This window comes from Pleurodeles waltl, chromosome 1_2 (assembly GCF_031143425.1).
Source record: "Pleurodeles waltl isolate 20211129_DDA chromosome 1_2, aPleWal1.hap1.20221129, whole genome shotgun sequence".
NCBI classification, from domain to species: domain Eukaryota; kingdom Metazoa; phylum Chordata; class Amphibia; order Caudata; family Salamandridae; genus Pleurodeles; species Pleurodeles waltl.
In genome coordinates this window covers 1,167,510,181-1,167,521,986 of record NC_090437.1, presented here as the reverse complement: position 1 = coordinate 1,167,521,986, position 11,806 = coordinate 1,167,510,181, and the positions used below count along the sequence as shown (strand labels likewise).

At 43.9% G+C, this 11,806-nt stretch overlaps 1 long non-coding RNA gene across 1 annotated transcript in view; it reads left to right on the top strand.

The window, feature by feature from the left end:
- Positions 1-2,512: 2,512 nt before the first annotated feature.
- LOC138296057 (uncharacterized) overlaps positions 2,513-11,806 on the top strand; it is a 105,486-nt gene continuing 96,192 nt past the window's right edge. The window contains exon 1 of the long non-coding RNA XR_011203740.1: positions 2,513-2,555. This is a non-coding gene — a long non-coding RNA (uncharacterized lncRNA). The remainder of the gene's footprint in view (positions 2,556-11,806) is intronic.

Below are 11,806 nucleotides of genomic sequence, written 5' to 3'. Positions count from 1 at the left end.
AATCCTGTGCCAGTGCTAGTAGAGGGGGCATTCAGTTTTTGAGGACATCTTCGACCCTGTTAAAGTCTCCCCCCCACCACCATGGTAATCCTCACAAAGTGTACCAGTTACATTGTGAATTTATCATAAAAGTCTGCCTCCCCCAATGTTTGGCACGTATACGCTGGCCTGCAGTACCTCAGCTGCTTTTGGCTTGATTAGTATGATTACATAATGGCATTATTTCCTTTAACAACTATGCTTAAGTTCCTTCATTTTCTCACTAACATATAATGTTATGATGCTTTATATACTTGAACCCAGACCATATATATGATATTTGTTTATACCATTGGATCATACTCTTCCATGATACTGATTGTGATTGTTTGGAAATACCAATAAATGTTTCAAACATAGTGGCCCTCTTGGTCTATTTTGTGAATAGTTAATTGGAACGGTGTCCCAGGTTTCACCCACATTAATGTACCCTGTGGAATAGGTGGTGCAGTAAAGTTACCCCCTCCATCTTCTCCTCAGCACTGGCTATTCACCTAGGTTAAGTGTGGCTCCTGAAGGAGCGCTATATCCACCTCTTTCTGCAAATATTCCTAGCTATGTTATGTTTATTCGGAATTGTTTTTAGGCCCCATACATTTCATGTAATTACTGAGTATTTATCTAGTGTACTAGTCGTTGTGTCTTGCATTCACCGCTGCCCAGGTGTGTCCCGAATCTGGTATCTCCCTGTCCCTCCCAGATCAGTTGTATAAAAATGTCTGATTTCTGCATCACTTCGCTATGTAAAACATTACAACATTCAAACAAACTGTCCTACAGCTAAAACCAAACTTCCACACATTGGACTTGGTTTGAACTTTACCGCCCAGAAAAGTTTCCAAAGATATAACCCCATGCATTATTAGATAAACAGTGGTTGCTATTGTAAAACTAGAAGTGAGGCGGTGAGGTGGTGTCATATAATATGAATTTAAAGTCCCAGCCAGCTCCTGTTTAGTTCACAACTTAGTATCCACACATAAATATTCTGTACATGTGTTCTTCAAGGGTGAGAGAGGTAGGGTGGCTGCCATAACCCACAGTTGATGTGTCCCTTAGTCATGCGGTTACAGACAATTTATGTCAGGTCATTTGTTGCTCTCTCTGTTAACAGCAACCATTGGGTATGGAATGTAATTGTTGCATCCGAGTCTGACTGAGAGCCAGTGGGGTCATTGTCTGTGGAGGCCTGTGTACTTTCCACCAAGAAGACAGTCGGTCTGCCGCCAGTGTCACACACTCCTTTACCTTCCATTTTGCACGAAGGGTTGCCTACCCATGTTGCTTTAGTGAGGTTGGGGTCTACCACACTTGCACCTCTGCATGCTTCGGGAGGCATCCCCCATTACTCCATGTGAGTGCTCCTCGAGCCAGTCCATTGCCCCTTTTGCATTTTCAGAAAACACTGTGCTACTGCCATTGATGATCTTCAGTTGTGCTGGGAATAAGAGAGCATACTGAAATAACTTTTCTCGTGCTCTGTGCTGTACTTCGGGGAAGGGCTGTCGATGGTGCTGTGCCACCAGGGTATAGTCTCAGAACAGATTTCTTTTCGCATCAGCTATCTGTAAAGGTTCCGCTGTTCTTGCTGTCTGTAGTTAAGAATATGCATCAGCAGTGGCCTGGACAGTAGGCTTGGCTCTGGAGGGCAAGCTGGCACCGCATGTGCAAGCTCCAATACAGAGTGGCGACAGTCCTCAGGGCACTACCACCTACAGCAACCAGTTTTCCATATGGGTAATAGCATTTGTGTTATTTGAACACTCAGGAAGGTCTACAACTCACACAATATTGCACCAAGACCTTCCTCTAGGAAGTGTACCCTCTCTACGAGGGTTTGCATCCGAAACGTTGTGGTCTTGGGAGTCAGGGTGCTCAGACGGTCCGCTTTGTTTCACTCTCCTTGTCAAAGTCTGATGTTCTTCATTCAGAAGTCCTATGCAAATCAGCACTGTATCAGTCTTGTGCTCGAGCATTTCCCTTGTTTGAGTAATTTAATCTGAGTTTTAGGGTGGCATTGTTATGGGTGGCCCGATGGGTGGTCTAGCCCTCCTGCTGTGCAGTCTCTTTCATTCTCTGTTGAAACTTCATTTGTGTTTATCAGAGACTTCCTCACTTTTGATCGCCCCATAATGTGGCAATATACTTAGCATCCACAGTGCTTTGGAGTCTTCTTCGGATTTATTTATAGGGCTCCCAGATCACCTGTCGGCAACTCGACACCAAGGCTGGGCCAATTTGCTTCAGTCCGGGATTGCCGTTTTTAGGGTCGAGCCTGCGTCGCATGCTCTTGTGCATGCGTATCGCTAGCAAGACGCTTTAGGAATTAGAAAAGGGGTGGGAGCCCCGTCCACGTCACTTCAGTGTCTTTCATTGGTTCGTGGGCTTGCCTGTTAAAATCGGCTTGCTTTCATTAGTGGAAGGCACGCATACGTCATGCCTTTTCCGGTGGTTAGCCCTCCTCGAGCGCAGTGACCAAGTACTGGAAACATGCGAGGCTCGCTGTTTCCTGTCAGGTTTGTGGACTACTTTTTATCTTTTGTTTGCAGTGCGATCTCGCTTGGCAGAAGTCGAGCGCTTTGCATAACATCGACCCTGTTACAGTTCACTCGTAATGAAACCAATCGGCAAAATTGCAGTTAAAGTTAAAGTTAATTGCACTTTTGCACAGGTTTCATTACGAGTGAACTGTAGCAGCGCGATCATGCTGTTGTTTTCCTTTTCATTTGTGTGCTCTGTGGGTGCCTTGTCCATAGCCGAATGTGATAAAGGGTTCATTAGTTATATGTAGCTGCTTGTTGTTGGGCCACAGTTGTAGGAGTCATACAAAGTGCTTGCGTAAGACGAAAACTCATCTCCGTTTAATAGTTTGCCGTCAACGTAAATCGTTTTCCGGCATTTTATTTCTTCATTATAGCATGTATGCAATTCATAATCATACCGCTGTGCTTCACTGGGAAATCATCTCTGTAGAAATAGCAACCGCTGAAATTCAATTTACTTCAGATAATCTGGTGTCAGCTTTGGATATGTTTGTGGTCTAAAAATTACATACGCCCTCACGTCTCTGCTGATACCTCAACTGAATCTTTTCTTCGTATTCACAGTATTAAACACTATACACGGGATTTGAAGTGTACCATAGATAATGTGCTTGTTTAGCCTACAAATGTTATATACCTTCCACGACAGGAAGCACACAGCGATTGCACATTTTAGTCAGTCAATTCCTTTACTGTTTCAGCTTAAAAGCAATACAATAATTAAAAACATTAAAAACAATATACAGTACACAACAATTAAAATGGCTTATGGTCTCTAGATAGAAGACATTACAGTAACGAATACGTTCAATCATTTGGCGTTCATGACCATATATTTAGTAATCAAGATGTGACATAAATCACCAAGTTCTTCTCTAAGCTATACATTTGAAACCCCCTTAGCAAAGAATGCATCAATAGGTCTATTACAGGAAATTATAAAGTCATCTAGATACAAAAGGAAGGAAACTTTTTACTGGCCGAGTTTGGTTGACTCAAAATATGGACTAGTGGACAAATTTGGACAATGTTGATGAGTAAACTGAGAATGGAGGAGCCCAATACTCAACACTATTAGTCTCCAGATCACATCCCAATTTCCTTGGTGCACTCACCCAACTTCCCATGTCTGATCTTTCCTTTTTAGGTCGAGTACGCAAGTGCTCTGATGTGTTGTAATCTATCTGCGGGCTTTTAACCACGCCCACCCATCACTGTCACTCATTCATGGGCTTGCCTTTCAAAAATCCTTTGTTATCATTGGTAAATGCTTTAAATTTGTCCCTCCTTGGGGCAGTTTTGTTACCTCCTTGGCCATCAACCCTGTTATACGGATAATTGCATGTTTGCCGATACGTTTAACTGCGAGCAAACTTATTTTTCCTTTTTGTGTCTCTCCTTCACGCTCATGGGGGCTGTGGCGCTTTGAATCGGCTTGCTTATGTTAACTGTTTTACTTTTCATTTTCAATTCATGTGGCAAGAAAAGTCCAGTTAGGAATTTACAATACTAATAACTCTAACTCGAGCAAATGCGAGACTCATTGCATTGCAAATACTTCTTCTAGTTTTTAGTTTTTTGGGGGGGATCCTTGCCTGCAATTGTTTGTTTGCATTGGTTGTTCTCCACCACTCAGAGATATTCCAAAGGGGAGGGAGGGGACACACAGATGGAATGGTCAGATTGTAACTGCCACACTTTCTAGCAGTTCAGCCCTTCATGGCTATGTGCATTTTAGGTCAATGGGGAACCGTAGGCAACAACCTGCATGATGTATGGAGTTGTCTCCATGTTTAATAGAGGCCCACGTGGTTCACCCCGCTGTCTCTGTGCATTTGGTTCTTGAGGGGGCCCCACTAGTTAAAGACACTAGATGATGGTTATACTCCGGAGGGGGAGAAACACCTCACCGGTAAACGTTACACCCCCTCCCCCCAGCGCCTTGAGACCCTAATCGGTGAGTACTTGTGGTTTACAAGCACTGATTGATTGATTGATTGAGGAGGCTTATCACTTCTTTAATCACAGTTGTGCCTTCAGTCTCAACTATTTCCCTCGGCTCACTTTGGGTTCTTCCAAGCAGCGCAGCATGCCTGCATTGATGGAAGACTCTTGCACCGAACCCCACAGCTCTGGGGTGGCTCACCGATGTGGCCCTTGAGCAGCCTGCACCACAGAGTCTGTTTTCATTATCTCCAGACTATCCCTCCTCACATCAATTGGCGACCAAATCAGCCCCAATGCACCAACACCAGCCTCTGCCAGTGGTCGCTCATGCTCCCAGGCAGCAAGCTCAAGCAATCGCTCTTTGGCTACTTGTCTGAGCCAGGGTAATGTGCTTCCTGGCTTCTACATAGAGTGCAGGACTCTCTCCGCTGGACAGCTGCTTAGGTTGATTTGCCAGATTTATGGCAGAATCTGTATGGAGCTTACCAGAAGTCGTCCCCTACCTCTAGCAGACTTGCCACCATTCTATGCATATTTCATGCTAATAATGCCAGTAGCAATATGATATGAGTTTTGTTAAATCTATAAATTATTATTTGGAAAAGGTTGCCATAAAAGTAGAGAAGTTATCAATCTCCTTCAAGTCAGAGAAGTTATTGCAAAGCTGTTATGTTAGGGTGCATTATTATGTTAGGGCCCGATTTATATATTGGCAGGTGGCCCGTTTCTCCACCAGAGCAATGGAGTAAATTACTCCATCACCCTTATGGAGGTGCCACCTGCTGAATTTATAAATGTGTGCTGGCCATGCATACGTGTAGCATTGACAGGAATCGCCACCGCAGTGATTCTTGCTAAAACGTTGTAAGTTTGACAGACGGCTCAGTCAACATTACTAAGCCGTACAGCAAACTTACAATGTTTTTTTTTTGTTGAAAAAAGAAAATCTCAAACCTGGATTTTCTTTGTGAAAATAAATAAAACAATGCCCCTCTCGCCATGGGAGCCTCCCATGGTGAAGGGTGGCATTGAACACTTTTCAATGCCCTTATCGCCAGGTTTTCCCTGGAGATGATAGGCATTAAAAATCAGATGTATGTCTGCCCATCTATTTTAGATGGGTGGACATACAGCCAAACCTTGGAAGGTCTGACAGAGTGAGGGCTGTTGCAGTGGTTTTTCCGCAACAGCGGAGGAGTAGTCTCTGATGTCATCAAACCTATTGTCCACCCAAATCTTAAATCAGGTGGGCACACTATAATGTAGGCGGGAGTGAACTCCGGAGTTCCTCCTCTGTTGACCTTTAAATCAGACCATTAGATTCTTACCACTTAGACAGATGTCGGTGTTGTATGGGCTCCCATCTGCACGCACAGCTTTGGGAAATTTGGTTTATGCGCATGTGTAGCAGAGTCCCTATATATTTAAGGGCAGCTTTGTGAGTGGTGACAGTTGGTGCTTCCTTCCACCTCCTGCCTTTCCTGCATGCCTTGTCTGCCTGCTTCTCATACTTTTTTACTTGTCCAGTTATCTGTATCATTCCCTCAATCACCTACGCTCGTGGTTCGACAAATGGAGGTTACCTCACTGGGGCATTTCATTCTTGAAACAGAGATACAGTGAATGGTTTGAAGGGTGTGGGTATCATCATGGAGGTGTTCAGTAAGGGGATTCCAGTCTTAGGTCCTTCCAACCTAATTGTGTGAAAGTTGAGTGTGTTAATATCACCATTATTTACCAGCAACCTTCATTACAACTAGTTCTACTGGTCTTAATTTCAGTACTTTTTTAATAAAGTGAGCTCTTACCTCAAATTAATGACTGCTGTACCGCCAAAGGTCTCTGTCATCACCCCGCTGGCTCACAGGTGGCTCCAAAGTGCTGCTCTCTCACTTTTTGTTTTACCCACACATACATGTCTACCTCAATCCTCTGAAGTGCCCTCAGCACTGTCCTCCCCCTTATTTGGCTATCTTGGACCACCGTTGCACTAGTGTCACTCTGTCAGCCATTTCTGCCATTGTTTAGTTACGCTAAACCCTGTTGACTGTGCTCAACTTTTTTCAAATCCTAACAGTTAATTTTTATTTTTTAAGTTAGGCACACCACTATCTCCGAGGAAGTCCATGCACTTATGCACTCTGAATGCCAAGTCCTACCCTGAATTTCAATATTCGAGCCACCCATGGACTAGATCCCAAAGTTAAAACCTTTGCTGGAACTGAGGGTCTTTGGATGGACTTAGGTAGGTCATTTATATGAGGTTTTGTAATATGGCAAGGTCAGTTTTTGGATGTGACTGCCCCTTTGTATGAAGGCTTACATTTTGAAAAAACTGCATAAGTGGATAGCTTAGCCCATGATGAAAAAGCACTAAGCGGTTGGCTAAGGAAGGCTGTTTGCCCCCTGCATGACCCTGTTTAAAGAAGGGTCCTTATTAAAATAAAACAAAACCTGGCCAATTTAGCCTCCACAGAAAAGAATGAGGACCCTGAGAGGATAGGTTTTGGAGATTTATTTCTTAAGGAAGTTTTGGGTTTGTGGGCACTTTAACCTCCATTCACAGTGCTGGCAGTAAAATGCTGAGTTTCCATGATCATGTTTTTTCTGTTAGTGCTTCCATAGGAAGTTTCCTCCAGACCAACCAGACAGACCTTTTTTCCCAGATGACCAGATGCCCCCAGAAGTTTCCATCATGATATCTGGGACTGAATGCTTACAGATAGGTGCACTTTAAGACATCACTTCAACCCCTGTAAGGAAAACAGGCTTTCGCTTTTCATGTGTGACAGGGCACATAAATACTTAAAACTCCTGGCTCTTGCATTTGGTTAGCGCTTACCACACAGTTTTTAAGAAACCTCTCTCAGTTCTACATGCTACCCCATGCCTAACAAGCAGGTGTCCAGGGCAGATCAGGTGGTCCAAGAGGGTTTATACAAATGCCTCTCCTGGTTTCATCAGTTCTCGATCATGAGTCTCCCTCCTCTTAACCATGTGTGGTCCACAAGCATTCCAAAATGAAGGGTTTCGCATCTTACTAGATACTGTGTTACAGGGGATTATTTCACCAGGGTAGACCTCAAGGCCGCCTACTTGACAGTATCCATTTCACCTCCATGCATTATCCTCTTTGAGTATTAATGGATGGGCAAACACTGATCATTTACGTGACTTCTCTGTCTACATTTAGCTTGCTGGTGTTTTACTGAATTGACTGCTCTGCATCTGGTTAATTCCTGAGGATTCACCTGTATGATACCCTTATAAGGTTCAAGACCTCTCTATTGCAGGTGGTCAAAGCCAGTATAGATTATACTTAGGTTATGAAACACAAAAAAATGTTTATTTTGAAAAGTGAGCACATTGCTTAAGGCTTAAGACAAGTTCTGGAATCACTTACCCATTCTGATGAGTTTGATGATGATGCGGTATCTCCATGTTCACCATTGTTTTCTAAATTGAACTCATGTATTTCAATTTCTTCAAATTGCGCTTCCTCTGTAATCCTTCTACCTGGTACGTGAAAGTTAATATGTTTATTTCTAAACATAATGATACAACTTGTGAGTGGAATATACGTTTGAAAAGCTTGTGTCCTTGTGAATTGTTTTTGATATTTGATAATATTTTTTTGTTATCTCCTAATACCATGAATGATTAGATTATTACCACCTGACCTTACTCACATTATTCCTTGCTACATTTGTGCTATGTAAGTGCACCTATGTGCATACACAGACATAATAGTGTGTAGTATATCATCACATAATGTAACCAAACATAATATAATCAATTTATTATGTTAAGGGATGTTTGTTTTGCATGTTTTCTGTTTGGAGTTGGTTCAAGGAACTGACTTGGAGCATTTTCTATGTATAGAAATAGAGACAAAGGTCTTGATTAGGCCTAGGCAAGCTACCTGCCAAATGGCTGTGACAATGCTGTAGCTGCCTTCACCAACAAAGGCGTGGCCGGACCATCACATGCAAAGCATTCCTCCAGTTCAGCATTTTCTTTTCAACAAGGCAGCTCCCGCCACCATGGCTTTGGCCACGTCACCAAAGACAAAGAGTATCAGCCGGTTCACCTGCCATATCTGTATTACTAATACTCTGGGCCTTTTTATTCACTTTCAGGCATTTTCTTCTAGTATGTGGTGGACATTTTTTTGTATATTGTCGGGGCCCACCATAGTGTTCATTAAGGACCTAGACAGGATTTAAAAAATCATGATGTAGTGTTGGAAGTGCCACTCAAAAAGGACTGCACTTCTGACACCCTGTCAATTTCCAGATATCACACTGAGCAGGTTTTTTCACGACGAGGAGCTATCTGCAGCTCCACCATTAGGACAACGATTAATCTCCAACCTTTGAATGAGACTGAGGCATAAGGTGTGACTTGTATGCATTAAAAAGGAAGGTTTTGCCAGGTTGAAATAGCAGTTTTAACATGGCACTCACAGGCTGATATGGCAGGCCTGAGACAAGTTTAAAGGGCTGCTTGAGTGGACGGCACGATCAATCAGGCGGTATTTATCTAGCGCTGCTTCTCACCTAAGAGTGTATCCATGCGCTGCGCTGCGGTGTCAATTGAAGAGCCAGGTTTTGAGTCCCTTTCTGAAGTGGGTCAGTGAGGGTGAGGTACAGAGGTAGAGGGTGTTAAAGGGTTTGGTGGTGAGGTGGGGGAAACATGACCTCCATTGCAGCAGGGTCGGATGCGTGGTACCTGGGTCAGGGCTTAATGAAAGGAGCAGAGGTTCCTGGGAGATAGGTGGTTCCGGTAGGTGGTTTCTTGGTTGTGGAAGGCTTAGTAGGCATGAGTCAGGAGCTTGAATTGACATATTTTCTGGATGAGGAGCCAGTGGAGGTATTTGAGGTGATTAGGGTCTTCTTGGGCAGGTTGAGTTAAGTTTGGCTGCTCCGTCCTGATCATCTGGAGTTTTTTCAGGAGTTCGGTGGTGGTGCCATCATAGAGTGTGTTGCCGTAGTCCTGTCTACTGGTGATGAGTGCCTGCCTCGTAGTTTTCCTGGTGTTGTGGGGGAGCCACTTAAAGGCTTTGCAGAGCATGCATGGGGTGTGGAAGTAGGATGAAGAGACCACGTTGACCTGGTAACCTCAAGGTTACGGATGTGGTCCTTTAGAGTGGGGGTGGGTCCAAGTTTCACTGGCCTCCATGAGTCATTCCAGAGGGAGGTGTGTCTACCAAAAATCAGTATTTCAGTTTTGTCCGTGTTGAGCTTTAGGCAGTTGTTCTTCATCAAAGGTGAGACTTTCTTCATACAGTTTTGTAAGATGTTCTTTATTGTGGTGGGGTCCGCTGAGAGTGAGAGGATGAGCTGGGTGTCATTGGCGTAGAGGACTATGTTAATGTTGTGTGTTCTGATGATGTCCGTGAGTGGTGTTGTGTAGATATTAAAGAGGGTAGGACTGAGGGAGGAACCTTGAGGGAAGCCACAGATGGTGTGCTTGGGTTGCAAGGTGAAGGGAGGGATTCTCTGGCTGCACCTGAGAGACAGGATGCCATCCATTTGAGCGTGTTGTCAGTGGTTCCTATCTGTCGCAGTCGGTTGATGAGAGGGCACTGGGAGATGGTGTCAAAGGCTGTGGAGAGGTCGAGGAAGATCTGAGTGGCTGATTCTCCTCTGTCGAGTAGGGCGCAGATGCCATCAATTGTGGCAGTAAGGGCTGTCTTGTGCTGTGGTTGGCTCTAAATCCTGATTGTGAGGGGTCCAGTAGGTTGTTTATTTCTAGGTTTTTGGTGAGCTGAAGGTTGATGGCCTTCTCTTGGACTTTGTCAGGAAACAGGAGTAGGGTGATGAGAGTGTTATACAATGAATGCTGAAGGCCCATTAGTAGCATTTCATTCACAGGCCCTGGGTACACATAATCCCCCTTCACTAGGGGCTTACAAGTAAATTAAATATGCCGATTGGGTGCAAGCCAATGTCACCATGTTTAAAGGAGAGAGCACATTCACTTGAATGCTGGATAGCAGTGGTAAAGTGTGCAGAGTCTTAAAGCCAGCAAAAGTCAGCAAAAATAGAAGGCTGCAAGGCAAAATGTTGGGGGAAAACCACATCAAGGATTCCAGGTCCAACAAAGTTGCTAAAGGTTTGCATTACTCAAGGAAGGCCAGGGGTATTCAGTGTCTGGAGATAACTCCTGTTGTTGCTGCGCTGTGCTAATAATGTGAGGTCATAGGTAAGGTAAGCTGAGATAAATGCTAATGGGTTTCAAACACGGAAAAAACCCCAAAAAGGGTAAAGAGTAGACATTGCCTATCGAAAGTTGCTTATCTGTATGTGCTTGCTGAAGATAAATCTTTAGATTTAAATACCATGATAACTAATGCCACTTGCAGCCATCTACTGATCTGCCTTTGGCATAACGTAAAACTATTGCACTCCACCCCCACTGAATGTGCTGATGGGCACTCTTTGACTCCGATATCTCACATTATCCGATAGGTCCTAGACTTTATGGGGGCCCCAAGAAGAGGTAGGAGCCAGCTGCACAGCAGTGGCTTGCATTATGCCACTTGGAACCACATTTGATCAGTTCAGAAATATAACTGCCTTCTAATATAAGGCCCCACAGCATGCAGTATTTAGAAACATAGGAACAGACATCATTATTTTCAAGCAATGTAGCAAGCCACCTTGCTGCACTGTGTAAAAGCAGAAGGACAGGAACATGCCATTTTTAACATGCTACAGCACATTTCTGCCCTTTCCTTACACTGGCACACAACTTGCTGCCTTGCGCCAACTCAGGCACCCTAGGACTCGGGGTTTGTTTCATTAGAATCCTGCTGGCGACATTTTAGAAAGGTGACAGACTGCACAACTTTGGAAATATTTAAGTTTGGCGCTTTTGCACAAAGTTTGGCTGTGGGCAAAGCATTTTTGCAGAAGAATTGTCCCACAAAAAATACTTTTTGTGAGAAAATTCTCTCACTCAAAGTTGGATTTTACAACGAGTAATGAATATTTATTTAGTCACTGTTAGACCTGACAGCCTCAGGTTGGTCTTCCTCCCAACTTTTTGCCTGACTCCTCCACTTTTCTGACCTTGTTTATGATGGTACACTGTGCACTTTAGCACTGCTAACCAGTGTTAAAGTGCTTGTGCTCTCTCCCCTAAACAATGTAATATTGGTTCATCCTCAACTGGCATATTTAATTTACTTATAAGTCCCTAGTAAAGGCCTATAAATTAAATGCTACTAGAGGCCCTGCAGCACTGATTGTGCACCCACTTAAATAGCCCTC